We start from the raw sequence: 22,058 nt of genomic DNA on the forward strand, positions 1-22,058 counted from the left end.
TTCTGAGAGGCCAACTTTACTCTGGCTTCGATGGAGCCCCCGTACCTGAGCTGGTCACTTATAGTTATACCAAGCATATCAATGGAAGGCCTGTTCGGAAGATTGCTTCCGTTGAAGGAGACAAGATTATCATTTGGATCCCTTTTAGACGTAATCAGACAGGATTGGGTCTTTGAAACATTAAATTCGACGACATTATTTTTAACCCAGGAGGAAATACTCTCGAGATAACCGTCCATTCTCTGCTTCAAAGCCCTCCGAGCCGTTGGAGTTTGTGTGCCCTTTGGGGTTTTGTCAAACAAAAAGCTATCACAAACTGTACTGTCATCCGCGTACCAATGAATCGGTGCACATGTCAAAAGGTCATTGATGTGCAATAAAAACAAAGTCGGAGACAGAACCGATCCCTGTCTTTTCTTTAATTCTTTAATTTCTTTAATTCTTTAATTTCTTCAATTCTTTCCTACTAACTCTAAAAACATATATTACCAAACACACCACATTAAAAACTCACAAAAACAACGCTCACAAACATTGAAACTTAAACCATGGATCACAGCAGGACTAGTAAAGAGTATTCACAATAGAAACACGATGCCCATGAAAATAAACAAAAACCCATACGACAGTAAACTAAAACATGATTATTTATTATATAGAAATCTCTGTAACAAATTAATTAAGCAAGCTAAATACAAATTTTACAGGAATGAAATAGAAAATGTCAGAAAGGATCCATAAAAACCTGGAAAGTCATTAATGGAGCAGCTTATTTAAAACCCCAAAAAGTAACAATATTAATAAACTGACAATTAATGGTGAAATCCTAGAAACAAAAAACGATTCATGCAAAATGGCTAATTATATTAATTCTCATTTTTCCAACGTTGGCTCAAATCTAGCAAACAAAATCCTTATCAATAACCACACTACAGTACAACTATCACAGCCTTAACAAACAACCAATTCACTCGTTTAATATATAAAAACTTAATAAAAAAGAAATTTCTAAACTTACTTTATCTCTCAAACCACATTTCGCTCCGGGCCATGACAAAATCTCAAACCAAATACTGATTAACCTGCATGAATATATTACCACACCTCTCCTACATATATTCAATCAAAGTTTCAGACTAGGGATTGTTCCGGATAAACTGAAAATTGCCATTACGAGTATACGGAGGCATCATAAGTATGCACTATTCCTGTATAAAGTAGTTAATAATAATATTCAATGCCCAGAGTTGCTAAACAAGATTCCATTCAATGTACCTGCGCGTTCAACACGCTCTTGTGTCCTTCATGTGTTCAGTGTTGATCAAAGTAAAACGAACTCTAAGCAGAATTCTCGCCTGAACAGACTATGCATTAATTACAATAGCGAATTATCTAAGGTTGATATTTTAAGTTGTGAAGTTACCAAATACAAGAGGTCCATAAAAGAATATTTCTCTGATGGTTTGTGAATAATGTTTATGTCTCTATTGTTTATAACTCTAATGTGATTTGATTAATATCTACAACCTCTCGCCATGGCTATAAATGTATTGTTTTGTAAATTTTTCGTTTAATATAATCTTTTGTTTCGTATAATTTTTTAATTAATATTCCTTTTTCTCAAATTTAAATTATGCTGTCTCAGTTAAAGTCACAAGGAGGAAACCCATAATTGGTTTTAATTTACTAAATAACACTTATGTACAAACTGATTAAATTTAAACTATCGAATTCCCAAGAATGAATAAATGAAAAATAAATAAATTATAGAGCCAATTTACAAATATGGGGACAAAACTCTAATTGCTAACTACATACCTATCTCAATATTAAATTCACAGTCGAAAGTTCTGGAAAAAGCAATGAAAAAAAGACTATTAATCTACCTTGATAAAGATAACTTACTCTCAGATTGTCAATTCGGGTTTCGAGCAAAAATGAGAACGGAACAGGGTATCTCTGTATTAACTAATTACATTGTTAAAAACACAGATGAAGGATCCAAGGTGATCGGAGTCTTTCTAGATCTTGCTAAGGCTTTTGATACTATCTCTCATGAAATTCTGTACGAGAAACTAAAAAAAAATGGTATCAACGGACCGCCCCTCGACTGGTTCATTAGCTATACTAAAAACAGAAAACAAATAGTAGAACTTAAAAAATGCTACAGCGATCCGGAAGAAATCAAGTATGGTGTCTCTCAAGGTAGCGTCCTTGGTTCCCTTCTATTTCTGATTTACATTAAAGAATTAACTGATATTAAAATGGTATATATCGACTATAAGATCATCAGTTACGCAGATGATACGGTAATTTTAGTCAAAGGTTCAAGTTGGGAAAAGGCCTTCAAAAGTGCGGAAACGGGTATGTCAGAAATAAAAAAGTTGGCTCGACAAAAACTTACTTACCTTAAACATCTCCAAAAAAACCTAACATTCAGCAAAACCATCACTGGGCAACCAAAAACCCTTCCGCCTTTATACCAACACCCATATACTCCCTCAAAATCCCCAAACCACTTCTGTGAAAAAATAGAACAAACTGACAATATCAAATATCTAGGCTTAACAGTGGACCATAAATTAAACTGGGAACTTCACATTAACTGCTCATAAAGAAAATCAGTATACTAAAATTTATTTTTAAGACGATAAGAAACATTATGTCACAAAAACAAATGTTTACTTCGCGATATGTCAAAGCCTTTTAACGTACGGTTTATCAGCCTGGGGGGGAGCCGCTGACAAGTTTTTTAAGCCCCTCAACAAAACTCATAAAACATCAATTAGGATTATGTTCAAAAAACCATATATGTATCCAACGGAAAATCTCCTCATTACAAACGATATACTAGATATTAGGAAACTATTCATTAAAAAGATAATTCAAATAAACTGCATAAAATCCTCACCATGCCACGTAACTCACCCACATAACACAAGAGCAGAATCACAGAATAAATATGAAGTCCCAAAAATTAATTCAACCTTTGCCAAAAAGCACGAATCCTTCCTAGCACCTCTCATTTTCAACACCTTCCTAAAAGAAACCACTTATTGCAACACTCAAAAAAACCCAAAAAGTTTACTTAAACATTTCAACACATGGTAACTACAAAAAAAGGGCTTGCATCAGTAAGTTAATAGTGATCCCTTCTTAGTCTAATTCTCATTATCTATTTACATACATGTGTTATTTACATTTTTAGAGATTTACTCTTTCTTATTAAAACTGTTTATGTTTTACGCATGCTTTGTTTATCAATATCTGCTTTTTTTTCAACTATTTTTTGAAATGTTATTATTTTTAGATTTAGACGCTAGCATTTATGTTAATTTGAAGTTCCTACGAAATTACTGTTTTTATGTAACTATATATGGACTGTTCCATGAAAACCTTTTAACTTCCAATAATTCTTTTTAGATTTTCGGATTTATGATTACTATGTACATTCAATGATAACCTTGTAACGATCTCAAATTTTTCTTTTGGTTTTATGATAATATTTACATTCCGCAATAACCTCGTAGCAACTACCAATAATTCTTACTAGATCTATGGTTATATGCACATGGTTACACTCTATGTTATTTTTTTAGCAAATTACCAATGTTTTTTTTTTTAGATTTTTTGATTAATAATTACCATAAACATTTTACAATAATTTTATTTAAACTTTGTATACATATGTTATTATGATTATACGCATGCATGAGTACACGTATGTGATTGTATGTGTGTACGTATGTGTACATATATGTGTATGTATACGTATGAATGTATTTGTATATGTTAATTAAAACGAATAAATATACGGATATATAAATATATGCGTACGTATGTATGTATATGTGTTAGCATATATATGTACCCGCCTAAGAACAGAAATCTTCAAGTGAGGCGGGTTACTTACTTGTTTGTAAATGATTTTCTTATTGCAATAAGCGCCCGGGTTGCCGGCAATTAAAAAAAAAATATATATATATATATTCAAAAATATAGATAGAACGAGGAGCCACAATATAAATTATAGATACAGAAGAAAAACATTCATTTCGCGGGTAAGAGATAAGCCGCCATAGCTCAGTGGTCAGAGCTGTCGATCGAAAATCGAAGGAACACGGGTTTGAGTCCCGTTGGCGTCATGTATCTTTTATCAGGAGATTTTTCAATGTGGATGAATGTTTCAGGCGAATAATTATTGCTTGTAAAATAATTAAAAACATTTCAATACAAAAACGTAAAATACATAGATATAACACAGTCAACAAATTCATAGGCATACAATATACTTAAACAGTCACATCTATACAATTACATGCATACAATTAGATTTTTTTTTTTTTTTTTTACAGTATTACCGCACAAGAGTCCCAACTGCTCCCGTCTGGAGCCAGTGAGACTATGGCATCCCCAATTGGGGTATGTTGTGAGGCTGAGGGTATTGGGGAGGGGAGGGAGATGGGGAAGAGGAAGGTGGGGAAGTACCTGGCTATTCAGATCTGGTCACCAAACACGGCTAAAGCCATTTCAAGCAACGTTTCAATTCTGAATGGTGGTCTTACACCAGGGCGATACTGAGAGTATCTTCCACTCTGGAACGTGCCGCAAATATACTATATATTATTTTTAATTAATTAATTGTGAAATAACACAAATTAATCAAATAAAATTTATTTGCGCACGCCGGGTTCGAACCCGCGACCTTCGGATCTGTAGTCAAAAGCGTATACCACTAGACCACTCCGGCCGTCAATATAGAAGATACAAGATAAGTAAATGTTTGTTGGCCGTATATATGCGTAATTTTGGAATGGACATGCCCACATTTTTGTCCAAAAATTGTGTTAATTGTGTAATCTACTTTTTTATATGGAATCCGACAAAACGTTTATTTTAACAGGTTATAGATTAACTAATTGTAATAATTTTATATCTATATCTATAAAAGTTTAGTCGTAGTTTTGGAATGTTTGAATGTAACCTATACTTGTCTTGCACGACTTTCCCCAAGACGTTATTCCGTATCTTCATAAGTGATAATGAGATCAATCATTTCTCGTGTGGCGGTTATGTCACATCTCGCTACACCTACATAAACATTGTCTGTACAGCAACTAACCAGTAACCACTAGCGACTTCAGTCAGATAACAATATCGAAGAAATGTGCACGTTTTGACAAAAGATTATCACTCCATGGTTCGCACACACTCTTTGTAATCGCGTCAGGGTCTCCATTTCAGGTATGCATTAAGTTGATGTGTGTGGGAGTCAATACAAAATGGGGAGTAATAATAATGACGCATCTGTTAAGGAGCTCGTTCATATATTGACTGAGGTTGCTAGTGGTCACTGGGTATGCGAGATGTAACGTAATCGCCACACTCGCTTAGTCAAGAGTAATATTAGCAAATGTATTCCCTAATTTAGTGTACCTATTGGGTTAGTGGAGGCGAGATAAAACTCTAATAAAAGCGGTCTGTTAAAACGGTTTGAACAAATTATAACACTTTAAACTGTAAAATAAGCGGCAGGCACCAGATTTTACTTTTCTAGACGATACTTCTCGAGTGATAATTGAAATAAACCCCACAGAAGAATCAATTTTCTAGGCCTCCTAGTGGAAAGACGACTGTATTTACCTCCATTACCCTGGCCGCGTGCCGAATATTGGTTTTACACGACTTCATCACTTATTTCGTTAAGATTCTGGCTTTCTTTAAGAGTATTTTCTCGTCTGAAGCGAAGTCACGATGGACACCACTGAAGAGTTAGTTATTAATGTTTGCTGTAGTCAACATTGAAATTGAAAACATTAAGCAATATTAACAGCGTAATTTACTAGGGTAGTGCGAAATTTATCAGCTTTAAAACTAACCAATAACTATGAACAACTTAACTATGACAGGAATAATTGATCATATCTATTCATATCAATGTTCCATATCTCAAATGGAATCTTCATACTCAAATAATTACAAACAAAATAAGAAAAACCATGCACTTCTTCAGAATCATACGAAACTTTCTCGGCTTACAACACCTGAAATGATTTATTTTGCAATCTGCCAATCTATTATTGAGTATGGTATCATAGCATGGGGAGGCGGCACTTCATCTGCACTAGACCCAATCTATTATTGAGTATGGTATCATAGCATGGGGAGGCGGCACTTCATCTGCACTAGACCCAATCTATTATTGACTATGGTATCATAGCATGGGGAGGCGGCACTTCATCTGCACTAGACCCAATCATAAAGGCTCAGAAAACAATTAAAAAAATAATTCTAAGGATACCTATAATTACAGACTCGAATCTAATTTTGAATATTATGAATGTGTTTGATGTTCGGCAGCTATATGCAAAAACTATCCAAACTAATCTGTACTCAAAAATACATACTTACTACGAAAAAAGTTTAAATACACGATGTACTCGAAGCAACAACAAATACCGATAACACATACTACGTTTGGTCAACGAAATATTAAATACTTTACGACAAGACTCTTCCAGACATCATAAAACAATGTGATTCACAAAAAATTCAAAGAAATGTAAAAACTTCAAAAATAAGAATAGGGCCTTCACCGGTGCATTCTTATTTGAGAAACTTCAACTAACGGCACTTTTATTTTCTTTTTACCTTCATCATATTATGTTTGTATTTTTCTGTTAATTTTATAACCAAAAATAAAAGTTACAAATCAATGTACCTACACCATAATATGTATTTATAGTTATAATGTGAATACTTTCCGTAATAAAGATATTATTATTGATTTAATTGTTTGAAATAGTGTAAGCGATATTATGCAGAATTAAAGGAAACAGGATGACAAGTTTCGAAAAAGTTTGACATTTATTTAATAAAATAAAATAACATACTTTTTGTTTTAAAACCACGAGTTTTTAATAATTTTTAAAACCGACCGGTTTCGCTTTACTCAAGCATCTTCAGAGTACTTTTTATTACTAAACAAGAAGTACAGAGTGTGAGCTTACATAAAATAATTTTTTTGAGGTAGAAAACAAAATATTGTTTGTATATGGACAGGGACAGAGCGTCAACTGAATTCCTTCCTCAATCTTATTAACTCTTATCATAATCAGATTAAATTCAATTAGAGATAGGCAATAATTCAACCTTACATTTTTTAGCCCTTACCTTATCGATCGTCAATAACAAAATTGAATTTAACATATTTCGTAAACCCTCCTTTACTGATATTGTAATCCACAGTACATCGAATCATCCATTTACACCTAAGCACTCCGCATTCCATTCAATGGTCCATCGTTCGGTCACAATTCCAATGTCAGATAATAATTTTGCTTTCTACAATAATATGAAAAATATTTATTCATGCAAGTACATACTGACCGTAATGTTCCACGCCAAGTTTTTATTTCAGGAACAAGTGTGAACAATGATATTCACCTGGATTAAATTTTCGACAAATCGAGCTTCATTATCTAGATTCTTTTTTGACAGCTATGTCATAGATGTTTGTAAAAAACAGATGGTTAGTCTATGACATTCGCCTTACGGTAGGTACTGGAGCAACGAATAATATAATATTTTCAAATTCATTTATGTTTGAAAGACGCCAATTGATTGTGGAATGTACCAGCAGCACTAGTCCAAATGCTAAAGCTTCTTACGGCTTATTATGAAGTGTCCTAGCAGCACTCGTCAATGCGCTAGCTATTTTTTATGGATAACAGCAAAATTTGATTCAATGGGCAGGAGCTTCTTCAAGATTAAATTTTTTTCTTAAAAATGCATTAAGGCAAGGAGGTAAAAGGTCTCCCACCCTATATAATTTGTACTTATAAAGGAACTCCTACGAGAACTCGACGACTCTCGAAATGTTTGCTGTCACATCACTATACTTAAGGAGGTCAAACAAAAAATGAGTGTGAACAGCTGTTTATGGGGCATATTTGCACATCTCCCGTCTCCAGAGGGCCATAAGATGGAACTCCATCCAGGAAACCATGGTAGTGATGAATTTGTTACTTGATTGGCGTAGTCTGCGCCATAAGCTTCCCATGTGATGGCGGAGAAGCGCTCTGAAAGAGTGTACTCGTCCGTCTAGGAACATTTCCGTGGGGCTGCAGTATCTCGGTAGGCGGAATAGTTGGCGATATGCATTATTGTAAGCAACTTTTAGCTTATGCCATCGGGATGAAATGTAATCCACCCACAGTTCTGACGTGTACAGCAAATTGCAATATGCATTGAAAAGTATATTTTTCACGTTTGTACTGCAAAAATTAAAACGCCTTGACAGCATACCTGCTCTAACGGATTTCGCTCTTCTTTGCCTTTCCATATCCTCGATGTCTTTCAGGTCGTCTGTGATAATATGTCCCAGGTATTTGACGCTACGACTAACATCCATTTTCTTTCCATCTACCCATACTGAAAGTGTAAGCATGTTTTCGTTTTTGCATTTGAAAACCATAACTATTGATTTGCACGTGATAAATTTACAAGGTTTAGATTATTTGCAAAATCTTCACATATTTGGAGTAGTTTCATCAGTGCGCTAAGTGACAGTACTGAAAAACCATATCATCTGCGCAGTTAATATTGTTTACACATACTCCTTGAACTTGGAAACTTATCGTACTGTTATTAAATCTTTGAATTAGTTCATCAGTATACATATTAAACAGTGCTGGAGACATGCCTCTTCCTTGCATTATGCCACTTTTCAAATAAAATGGGTTGGAAAACTCGCCAGACCATTTCACCACATTTTCTTGCTGCGTGTGCCAAATTAAAAGAATCGCTATTATATCTTCCGAAACTACTCTTTTCCTGAGTTTTTCCCAGAGTTTATTGTGACAAACGCTTTGCTTAGATTCAGAAAGCAGGTATAGATTGGCGTTTTCCTTTGTTAAGAATAGCTGATGGTTTCTTTTAAGGAATATATTGCCATATATGTTGACAGTGCAGATTTAAATCCGAACTGGTTATCCTCTGTCTTTAGATGGTCTGTTACGACCGTCGATAATTTTTTTTCAAATATTCTTGCCAGGGCGGTCGAGAGTGAAATCGGTCGGTAGTTATTGAAAACGGATGGATCAAGTTTTGTTGATTTAATAATTGGTATAATTACCGTTTTCGTCATTTCGTTCGGGATGAACCTATATCTTTTCGGTTAGGTATGGAAAAAATAACAGATTATTGCCATCTATTATAAACGGATACACAGGTTTCTTATCTTCGATTTCTACGGCCCAGGGCTTTACGGCTTATTCTTACAGCTTATTTATATTATAAACGGGTCTTGAAAAGTCTTGAAAAGCTCGATATATCCCTAAGTATTTACGTGACTTGATTTCACAGAACGACCAAATTGAACACGTGCGCCGGCATATGTATCCGTTATTTTACACGCAGATGGAGGTGGCAGTTCGGATTATTAGACCTTAAATATTTAGTGTATAGAATGGCCGGCAACCGCTCTAAAAAAATAGAAAGCCAACCTAGAACTACACCCATTAATCCGCAGATTTAGCTCTAGACCGTCATAAAGTCGTAAATCTGAAATGGGAAAACGTTAAGCCAGCGACCCAAGGGCAATAAAAATCTTTGCTCAAGGCGAGGCAATATGGCAATTGTTTGAAGGTCGTTTTGTACAAATGTAATTTTAAAATATTTAAAATAATAATATATCTATCGGTGAGAATGGCGATGCAAGCGCCATGGACCCCAACAACTTACCGGAGTGGTGTAAAGCGGAACCACTTTAATTCCAGCACCCCACCACAGATGTTCTACGTGCTACGGTCGCCGGATCGCGCGGCTGAAGAACTGATTCCGCAACCAACAGTCACCCTCTCGCCTCAGGAGCAGGAGGTTCCTCGCCCGCCAAGAAACCTCTTGCCCTCCCCCTTGGATGGGTCTCCAAGGCTCTTCCGCCCAGGAAGCTGCCGTTTCATGAGTTACCATCTCGCCTCCGCCGAGAAACCTCCTGCCCTCAAATCAAATAAAAAATTATTTATTGTAAATTGTACCAACAAGTAATTCTTATTGGTTTATAAAAGATATAAAAACGGATTTCTTAATAACTAAATACCCTTCGAGCGGTCGCCGAGGCTCTTCCGCCCAGGAAGCTGCCCTCTCAGAAGTTGCTGCCTGCCGACTCCGCCCTTTGGAGCCTTGGCCCAGGCTGAACTAATTCCGCCCTTCGGAACCATCCCAAGTTGCCGCTTGTGTTATCAATGATATGTGCGAACGTGAAGGATCCAGCATCATCGTTAAGGGAAGTGCTTGAAAATTTTTTGTATGTTAAGCATTGAATGAAAAATAATTTAGGATTAAGTAAAAGGACAATTATTTTTAGGAATTACAATTTAAGACTAGTATTAAGCCTAGATTAAGACTTACCCTTAATTTTATACATTTTTAAATAAATTTTTAATAGTATTTGTAACTAAGTAACTTATTTTTTTTCGTTCCCCCTTTTCTTTTTCATGCATAGTATTAATATTAAACTCCCTTGAGTAGAGTAATAACAAGCTTTTGCCCATTGAATGCAATTGTATTAGTTTTTCCATAACAGAAACGCGATCAAAGGCCTTACGTCAGACGAGAAAACACTCATAAATGGAAGTTATTTTTTATTATTAATAACTGTTGAAATGAATCGATAGTGAAATCGATTGGCAGCTTTGAAACATTAAAAATATAATGTTATTTGTAGATCCAGTACCTACCTACCGTAAAACGAATGTCGTAAACTAAACATCTGTTTTTACGAAAATCTATGGCCTAGCTGTCAGAAAAGAATTTAGATAAAGAACGGTTTTGTTGGAAATTTAATCAAGATTAATATCTTAGGTTTTCACACGTGTTCCTGAAATAAAAACTTGCCGTGTAACATTGCGGTCAGTAAGTACCTTCTATAAATCAATATTTTTCACTCTTTCCTAGTCACGTCTCCATATTGTCTATTTATAATCTAACTTTTAATGAAGCGTGCTTTCGTCTCTTTGAAACATGTCGTCCCGTTTCTTTTTAATCTACATAATGTGGCTCTAACTGCTTCACCACGCTAGTAAATCACGCAGTTCGTATAGTTTAATCAGTTCATGTTGATCCAAAGCAAACTAAGTGACCGATGAGCTATAATTTGGACTTCCGCAAACTTTTTACACCCTTTCGTGGTTCTAGCTCAACTAACCCAATAAGTATAATAAGATAATATTATAATAAGACTTTTCAAAACATTGAGTCAATTAAATTACTCTACTGCTCTCTTGTGAGATCACACCTAGAATATGCATCTCCTGTATGGTCTCCGATTTATACCTGTAACTTACACTTGGAGAAAGTACAAAGAAAATTTCTTCGATACATTCAATTCAAATTGAGACAACCTGTAATTGATATCTGCTACAAAACATTAATGTCTGGTCTAAATCTACCACTTCTTTCTACCCGGCGAACTATTAATGACATTCTTATACTTTTTAAATTACTGAACAATCTCATAGACTGCCCTCAAATGTTAAGTCTGATAAATTTTCGTGTCCCTGTTAAATCAACTCGACTCCACCATCTTTTCCACAGTGACAATCATAGCACTAACTATTTGTATCATTCACCGTTGGCGCGTTTTCACCGCACTGCCAACACGTATACAGACCTTTTTGATATTTTCAAAACCTCACCGTCTTGCATCAAGGCAAAAATACTTGGTTGTGAATGTAACTGATATGTTTGTGAAATGTTAAATGTCTGTTTGTACTGCATCATACTGACATGTTCTTCTTTATGTGTAACATATGTATGGTGTTCTTATACATATACATTCCACATATATACATATATGTGAAATGTATATGTATAGCATCAATATAAACTGCTTGCTTCAGATTTCTTATAGTGTTGGCTAACGGATGTATTATTTTAATAATAAAAAAATATTTTTAATTGTCAAGTCTATGACACCCCTGAATTGTTGAAGCTACTTTGCCATACACTCCGGCCATAGTGGCCAAGTTGAGATATAAATTTGATTGTAACAATAAACTCACTACTATTTGCGCTACTATAATACTTTGCTAGATTGTTGGCAAGTCACCTTTTCTGTATATTTTATCCTGCTTAAATGAAGTGTTTTCTATTATTGTAGCATTCTATGTCTTAAGAAAATTTCAGCTGTATCACATTCAATGTCGTTTTATATACATATTGTTATGTTCTTCAATTTAATACTAATATTCGCCTATGTATCACTGTGAACTTATAATATAATGTATCACATTACTGTAAAAGCCTTTTATGGCGTTTAATAAATAAATAAATAAATAAAGTACAATTAGCTAGAGAATCCATTTGCTAACTTCAGCCTTGGCTATCCGATGGATGTTTGAACTGTCATCGTGACGTCTACCTAACTTTATATTTGTATTTCGTAGATATTCATTGAAATAATGTAAAATAAAATGATAAACTGTAGATTGACAGATCAAATATACGATAATACCGGTGGTTAGAGTAAGAAAGCGTTATGTGGTTACTTAAATAAGAATAAGGAATCCTTCAACTTATTAGAAAAAATCTTTGCAGAAAACTCAATCCTCGACAATCGGGGTGGTATCCCGCCGTCGCACTATGGAGCCGCCCACCTAGAAAGTTGGCATCAAACCAGTGGTTACAATTACATCTTACGTTTATCAATTCTTAGTTCCGTGCGGTCAAGTTAAGAAAAATTGGGAAATTTGTTTTTCGAATGTTTCTGTTTTTTATCTTGTAAATTTTATGGGAAGGAAGGACCTATTCATCCTTTTGTATTAGAAAATTTTATTGGTAGCGATTAAGCTTGGCACTTAAAATAATGTCTTGGGAAATTTCTGTTCGTGCTTACCAGAGCACGTAGGTAACGGCGCTGTTGGTACTTAATGTGACTTCTTAACTACAATCATTTACTCAGAACTTCATAGATCTGACATGCTACATGTTTATGTTCTGTACGCTTAGACGATATATCAAATAGCAGCATAAGTCGAATTCACTTGCATTGCTAACGTTGGCTAAACCTTATAATATAACCATTTATTAGTCCCCGAGCAACTCCGGGAGTTCGTTGCACAATGAACACGATACTCGATTGCAATTAGTAGTCCGTCAAATATCTTCATTTAGATATTGTTTGTTTGTTTGCGATTTCTATTTTAGATTTGATTCAATAATAACACCCAAATATATAATGTTTTCAAGTGAGGATAGAGTTGTACTAACAAATAAAATACTCAATTCACACAAGTCAGTTCTATTTCAGGTCCCTTTTTGTGGGCTTCGACAAGTAACCATCACATAACAAGGCGCTAGCACGACAGTGCCATGGATCTTCCCAACCCAGAGAGTGTTTCAATCAAGACGGAATCAGGTTCCCAGGAAGAAGAAGCAGGTGAAATGCTACATACGGTTATAGTTATTGACCTCCCGGATGTAAATCAGGAAGGTTTTCACTATGCCCAAAGTACTCCGACAGGCAGTTAGTATATTGCATACGTTATTTTAAAATGTTTTAGGTTGCCAAATTAAGATATACAGAATTCCTGTCCATCAGAGTATGTAACGCAGCCAGGGCAAACGCATATTAACGAAGTGATCTCTTGTTGATTATTTAAATTCCGTTAAATATACCCTCACAGAAAACGACAACCGTTACAAGTTTTTTAACTCCAATGCTCGCTAAAAGTTTCGATTCCTAAATGTAATTTATTACGAAAATAATTCATTCGTCTTACTTACGACATGCATTTGATTTGTAAAGCACCAATAAAATGTATTTTAATCATTTTTTCTGTGCTTTTGCAGACGTTGTTATTTACACGAGAAGAATCAAAAACTCAGTTAATATACGAATAGGAACAACAAATACAATAATCTACTCAGACATAGCATGTATGTACTCGATTTAGGAGATAATAATTATTCCATTGACTATAAAATTTATGAGCTCATGTTTAAAGGTGTCAACAAATATATATCCCAGAAGCGGGCATCTGGGGTATGTTAACTTTCCATAAATCGAATATATTGCTTTTTACTATTACAGGTAGAATTAATGTGGAGAGTGTTCCCATTAAGGTAGAACCAGAACACCAAGAAGATGTAGATGGAATTCCTTATACGGATATGGACATAGACCTGCCAGATGTTAAAGAAGAATGCTTAGTGCACTATGAAAGAATTACCCGGACAGCAGGTAAAATTAATTTATTTTTTAAATTCACGATTGTAACATTTCAAAAGTATGGATATTAGCCAAATGAATCCAAGATCGAGTTCTTCCGCCAGTAATCTCCGACCCGCTCCTCAACAGTGTCGCTAGGTTTAAGAAGTCCACAGCAAATAATAAATTAATGGGGATTTATCCCGTAACACAATTGGAGCTCTTATAATGTATTATGACTGTCTTTACATGCATTAAGCTTTATTCGCTACTTTTTGCAGACCTTTCAAACCAGAAGACGCATCCTGGGAAAATACGATTTTCTTGTACCTACTGTAATTACTCCTCCTCTTGTAAGTCAATGATTCATATGCATTTGCGCACCCACACTGGAGAAAGCCTTTTTCATGTTCCAACTGCAAAAATCATTTTCTCGAAGGAAACATTTAACGAGCCACATTGTGACTCATAATGTAGAAAAACCTTCTTTTGTTCTGACTGTTGAAACGTTCTCTGTCCGTACTTATTAAATTTCGGAACTATTAACCCATCATTGCGCGTGAATCTAGTGTGTATTTATGTTCTAATTTATCTTTATGCTGCGGGGTAAATATATGCTGTATTATAATTTTTGCCATAGAATAGCCTTAACAGATAAAATTTTGGCACTCTGAAACAGCAACAGTGTATGATGTCTCTGTTTGAACATATTAGGGACGACTAGTAATTTTACAATTGCGTTTTGTACAACTTGGACTTGTTTCAGATTGGTTATAGTAGTATTTCCCCATATTGTTAACCCAAATCTTTTAATTGATTCTGCCATTGACATATTAATTATTTTAAGTGTTTCAATTTTTATAGAAAAATTTAATTTGTACATTCTGCCAGCAATTGATCTGAGTCTTTTACAGGTTTTTTTTAATGTTTGTCCCATTTGAAAAAAAATCTACCCTAACACCAAGATAGAAATATTCCGTAACTAATTCTAAGCTTTCACATTTAGAATTAGTTACGGAATATGTCTATCTTAGGACGGGTTGTTTCGGAGAATTTGAACAATTCATCAAATTTCATTGTTCATTTTCGGGTTCTGTGAAAGACTTATTCAAATTCTGTTTTTATATCATTGTAGGCTAGTTGCTTGACAAAACTGAAATAAAAACAGAACTTGAAATAGTCTTTCACAGAACTTGAAAATGAACCGTTGTAATTTGATGAATTGTTCAGATTCTCCGAAACAACCCGTCCTAAGTGTTACAGTAGATTAGAACGTTTCGTTTTCAAGTTCTCGCTGGTGGGAAACGAGGAGACACAAGCTGACTCACTGTGAAACTAAACCCTTTTTATGTTTCGACTGCAAAAAATCTTTTTCTTTAAAGCAAGATTAAGTCATTATACTTGAAAGAGAGAGAGTACGAAAACAGTGTGCAATATAGTTGTGAGTTTAGTAGTTGTGAATGAATACTTGGAGCAGGTAGATGAGTTTGTGTATTTAGGGAGTATGTTTACGAAAGATGGGAAAGCTGACAGAGATATTGAAAGAAGAGTTAATGCAGGTAACTCCATTAATGAAGGACTGAACGCAGTTAGCGGTAGCAAAAAATTGTCCAAAGAAACGAAGGTAGAAATCCACAATGAAGTGCTGGTACCTACCCTGACGTACGCAAATTAGACATGGAACTGGCAGAGAAAGGATTAAAGTAGATTGAATGCTGTAGAAATGAGAACCCTGAGGAGTATGTGGGGTAAAACCATGTATGATCGAGTGAGAAATGTGGAGATCCGCAAAGAGTGCAAGGCTGATGTAATCGTAATGATTAAGATCAAGAAATAGACGCTTAGATGGTTTGGGCACGTAGAGCGAATGAGCGAAAAATACGATGCAAATGTAAATGGTAGCAGAAATCGGGGATGCTTGAGGAAGACATGGCACGACAAAGTGAATCAGATACTCGAGTCAGAATAATAGAAGAATTTGTATGAGACGATGTATGAATGTGAATGAGGCAAGTAGTGTGTGGTGTGACCGAGTTGTTTGGCGGTCGGTCCTGTCTGCTTACCCCTGCGGGGAAACGGCGTCATGGTTAGTTAGTTAAGATTTGACGAGCCACATGGTAACTCATAATAGAGAAAAATCTTTTTTTGTTCCAACTTTACCCATTCATGTTGTGAAAGCTAGCTTTTAAAGAGACACATGTTGACTCACAGCGGAGAAAAACCTTTTGCTTGTTATATCTGCACATATTTGTGGTCTCGGAAGGGACGGTTTCAGAGGTACGTGCTGACTCATATAAGTGGAGCTCAAAATGTAGCGCAAGCATCTTATTAAATCGACTATAAGAGAATGACATTGGTCACAAATTAATATGGGTTAGGTTAATTTGAAAAAGGTTTATTTTTACATTAAAAAAAATGTTTAAAAAACTTGCCTCAATACCTTAATTTTATTTCCAGTGTTTCGCCAAAATAATGCCGACCTAATATGCTGGAATGAAGTGGTACTAACGTTTCTTTAAGCCCCGCGTTAAGGATCGGGAATACCAGCACATTGAATACCTACCTAATATACTTGAATTGTACTAACTTTTCTTCTATCCCTGCGTATAGTATCGGGAATAGAAACACATGAAAATATCGTAGACAGAAATGTTCAGAAATTATTTTCATCCAATAAAACGTTCATTTTATGTAATTAAGAGGAACGGCTGCGGTGCCTGTTTCATACAAAATTTAAATTTGGATTTACGGCTAAAATACTAGAGTAAACTGTTTTTTTTTTTTAGTTAAAATACATGGTATATATAAAGTACGCATATGGATCAGATTTTCGATTTTTGCCTTAAATTAAAGAATATAGGCCCCAGAAGATGACGATTTTACATGATTTTACGAGGCATCTTTGGCAATTTTTTGTGACCAAATGAAATATATTTTTTGAAAAAATCTCACATATCCCGTCTCAGGCATATAATGAACTATACAATAAAATTTGAATCCTCACTGAAAAAAGTTTTATTTGCTTCAAAAGCCGAATTTGGTGGCCACAAATTCAACGTATATTTAACTAGCTTTTTTGTTATTGTCTCATTCGCACTTTCTTGAGTCGGCCTGGCTAGAGTAGGTAGGGGGGGCCGGGGGGCAGGGGCTCGAGTGAGATCGCCCGCCTCACAAATACATGCATACGTCAATCGTCCTTCATTTTTTATTATTATTGCTAGTGTATGTATATGTATTAGTCGGACATTCGCTCGCAGTCAGCCCGCGCGGACATATAATTGACGAATTTGTTACTTTGTTTACGAATAATATTATTTTTAAACTCCACAGTTTTTAACCGAAGCATCCCCAAATAATTTATTTCATTCAACATGGGTAAGTAATCATTATTTGAGCATTTTTAACAATGATAATTAGGTTATGAATTAGGGTACTTACGTTATTGATTTTTATAAAATGTTATTTGTGTTTTAGGTCGAAAGTGGATACATGGTAAGCCACCCAGTATGCACCGGAAAAAGAGGAAGTGCAATGTCAAAAAGACAGAAAGAACTCGGAACAGGTGAAAATTAAATGCAATATTTAAATCAATATTTATTATAAGTATTTATTTTTTACGGTAAAAATGTAATGTTTTTTGTTGTTTTCAGTTCCGTAAATGATGTTGAAGATTGTCAGGCTAAATTTGCCAACAAGGATTTTTTCGATGCTAACATCGATGTGAATTTCAGTTTACCTTGGGACACACATGTCAAAGACATCTACAAAAACACCCAAATACTTCCTTTTAATACCATTCCCACTTTTGAAATAACGAAAACTATATTACAAGTAATTCAACACTCGGCACATTCCAACACTACACTCTATTACAATTACGACGTACACCAACACAACACAAGAAATCACAACAAACTACATATACCAAAAATCAAATCAACAAAATATGGACTAAGATCCCTAGAATACATAGCTCACACAAAATATAATCAACTACCCAACGAGATCAAATGTGCAAGTCAATGTAAAAAGACCCAAACTAACATGCTCAAACTTCATCTTATTAATGACTATCTGAAATAATAATGTTGTGTATGTCCCATCATATGTCCATTTAATACATACAGCTATATGTTTCATGTAATGCGTATCATTCCCGCAATGAGTTTATTAACTCCTGGGAGTACAATGCTTTACATAATATACTATATTCTGTATTGTATACTTTTAATAAATAAAAAAATATAAAAAATAAATAAAAAAATTGTGGGATTTTGAGCAAACGGTAAGCAAATAATTTTATTTTCACAAGAACAAACTCTCGAGAATGTACACAATAACATCAAGATACCATCTTTTGGTTAGTAGTGAGAGTTTCATTTTATTGCCGTTCAGCTTTTAGTTTTGATGACAGTGTTTTTACACATTGGTACAATTCAATATTACACCGACGATCTTTAATTAAAAGTGATTAAATTTAAGAATAAAAACCGTCCTCCATTTTTGCCTATAATTGCTTGTACTATTTTGTCGAATTTGTAAGTATAATCACTACACATATTGATCATACCTTGACAGTATAATATGCGGTCTTTTGTTTTCACGGTTTGATGCCTGATTTTTTTTTCTTTTAGTACCGATGTGATTGAACCCGAAATATCGTCGCAGAAAATGTCAGACGTATCACCCGACATTGAATTCAACTGTTCATCCGATTCCAGTGACTCTTTTGAGTTAGAGGTTGAGGAAGAAGATGATCCGAACCACATCGTTACATCGAATTTAGTTGGCAGAAGAATTGTCAACATAGAATTTTTATTTGACTCTTTGTCCAAAATTGATCATTCTCCATTTGATTGCAATTTTTCACATTTTTGTTTTCAAAGGGAAATCAGGAATGGATTATACAGCGAATTTCATTTTTTATGTAAGCTTTGTGGAAAAATAGAAATTATAAAATCTGACATGCCTAAGCAAGTTGGCGGTATGCCTATCAATAATGCGATGGTTGAAGGTATCGTATGTACTGGCAACGGTTATTCCCAATTACGGGAAATATGCAGCACTATAAATATGCCTTGTATGTCGTCCTCCTTATTCTATAAACATCTGATTCAGTTGGGGGGACACTTGGAAAATTTGGCACTCGAAAAAATGATTGAAGCAGGAAAGGAAGAAAACCGATTAGCTGTGGAGAACAATGAAGTCGATGATGACAGTGTGCCACAAATCACCGTGGTTGCAGATGGTTCATGGGCAAAGCGATCGTACAAAACCAACTATAATTCGCATTCTGGTGCAGCATGCATTATTGGCTTCCGCACCAGAAAGGTCCTTTTCTGTGGTGTCCGTAATAAAATGAATAAGGCACTGGAGACATTTTATATGGAATGTATTTTGCCAGAATTGGTCGATCCAAGATATCATCGGAAGATGCCACTTCGCGAAAGATGTTCATATTCCGAGAAACAGCTAAAGTCATAGTTTTGTTTAGATATTAGTGTTAGTTTTGTTAGATTCTACACAGTATACATTTTGTAATAATTATTCTATCTGACGGGGTATTAGGGTACTTCACTACTATACAGCTTGTTGACAACTTATTGAGAGATTGGTAGTGAAATACGTCCTAATTATAATTGTATTATTATCTACCTGTGATTAATATCCACTTTGATTCCGTGATGTTTTAAAGATATTTTAAAGAAACTTGTATTATTTTGCTTGAACAGTTTGTGTCTTCGAAAATGCAATTTCTTTTAAACACATACGATGGTCCTCTTTTATTGTGTGATAATTTTCTGATATTTATGTAATTATTTATTTGCTTATTTATATTGGAGTCTGTTCTTACTATGCAACTACTACCTGTCCGACTTTTTTTTATTTTTCACCTTGTGCACATGTATTGTGTAGATTATGAAATACGATTTTTTTCAGTATAAAAAATCTGGGACTAACTACCATAAATGTATTCCTCACTGCCTAGAATGGACGGAAATAATTATACCGATTCATTGAACATTTTTAATAAAATATGCTTGATGCTATTATTCTTGCTGTTATTGTTTTATTATTGTGCTGCTATTTTTATGGTTATTTTTATTTATAGTTGTATTACTTAATTTTGTTGTTCACATAATATTCTTCTTGCACAACACTTAAAAATAATCTCGACCAAAATCCCAGTGATAAAGTCAGTGCGTGTTCGGAATTATATACACAGCGACACGACTTTATAACATTCTTCCAGATAAAATAAAAAAAAAATGTGATTCACAAACAAATTTCAAAGGTAATGTAAAAATTAAAAAAATAAAAGATTATGTCAACAGTAACGGTAAGGCCTTTACCGGTGCACTTACACAAATTTTAAGTAAGTGTATATTTCTATTCTCTACAATTATATTACTTACTGTTCATATATTATTTACTGCTGTTAATTCTATGTACTTATCTAATTTATAAACTTATACACCTATTATTACTATTATTATAATTTCGTGTGTGGCCAGCAGAGCTACCACATGTACAATGCACGTGTACAATTTCCGTATCTCCTACAATAATACACGTATCTGCTAATTTAAATGAACTAAACAAAAGGGTGATTCCCCGTTTTGATGCAAATATATTCACGCACAAAAGAAAAAAAGCATTTCTCTTTTACTGGCCTTCAGTGCGTGAAATCGTCAGTGCCTAACGTGTACATGCGCATATACCAATACTATTAAAGAATAGGTCGGAAGCCCTTGTATGCTGTGTCTGCTAATGGAATGAACTAAACGAAAGGGACATTTCACCGACTTCGTGCAAATATTCAAGCATTGAACTTAATTTCTTTTTTATTTAATCTCATATTATCTAACTTTTTTTGATCGCTTGCAACGTCAGCCGTACTAAAAGCCAGGTACTCCCTCTCCGTTCCCCGCTGCACGCTCCGTTAGAGAGGGACACAGGACAATAATTATTTTTGCGGTAGTCGAAATTTCGTCCGCGAAAACAACGCTCTTAATTAGAATGTTAAAATTAAAAATGTTCTAAACATCTGGAGTCCTTCTGATTACTAAAATTTGCATGGTGTAAATTTTCTGTAAGCCGAATATTTGTTGCAGATAGAAATTATGAGGAGACTGTTCCCATGATGGAACCAGAACCCAGAGAAGAACGCGGAGGGGAAATTTTTTATACGGAAATAGACATAGACCTGCTGGATATAAAAAAAGAATGCTTAGACCATTCAATCGGTAATATCCATTTTCTATGTCAATTCACAATTCTGTTTTGAATTATTTTACCTAACATGTAAAAAGCTTTATTCTCATTATTTTCAGACTCAACAAACCAGAAGACGTATCCTGGGAAAAGGAAGTTTCCTTGTACCTATTGTTTTTACTCCTGCTCTTATAAGTCAGCAATAGAACAACACTTGCTCACACATACTGGAGAAAAACCTTTTTCATGTTCCGACTGCAAAAAATCGTATACTCGAAGGGAATCTTTGACGAATCACATAATGACTCACAGTGGAAGAAAACCTTTTTCTTGTTGCGACTGTCCGTATTCATGTTCTCGGAAGGCACACCTGAAAAGACACATGCTGATTCACAGTACAGAAACACCTTTTTCATGTTTAAACTGTAAAAAATCGTTTTCTAAAAAGCAATCTTTGAAGAGCCACATTCTGACTCACAGTGGCGAAAAACTTTTTGCATGTAACAACTGTCCGTATTCATGTTTACGAAAGGGAGATTTGAATAGACACATACTGTCTCACAGTGGAGAAAAACCATTTGCTTGTGATGACTGTACGTTTTCATGTTCTCAAAGAGGAAATTTGAAAAGTCAC

The sequence above is a fragment of the Hesperophylax consimilis genome, chromosome 20 (genome assembly GCF_061612785.1).
Source record: "Hesperophylax consimilis isolate HC1 chromosome 20, BYU_Hcon_1.0, whole genome shotgun sequence".
In the NCBI taxonomy this organism is placed as follows: domain Eukaryota; kingdom Metazoa; phylum Arthropoda; class Insecta; order Trichoptera; family Limnephilidae; genus Hesperophylax; species Hesperophylax consimilis.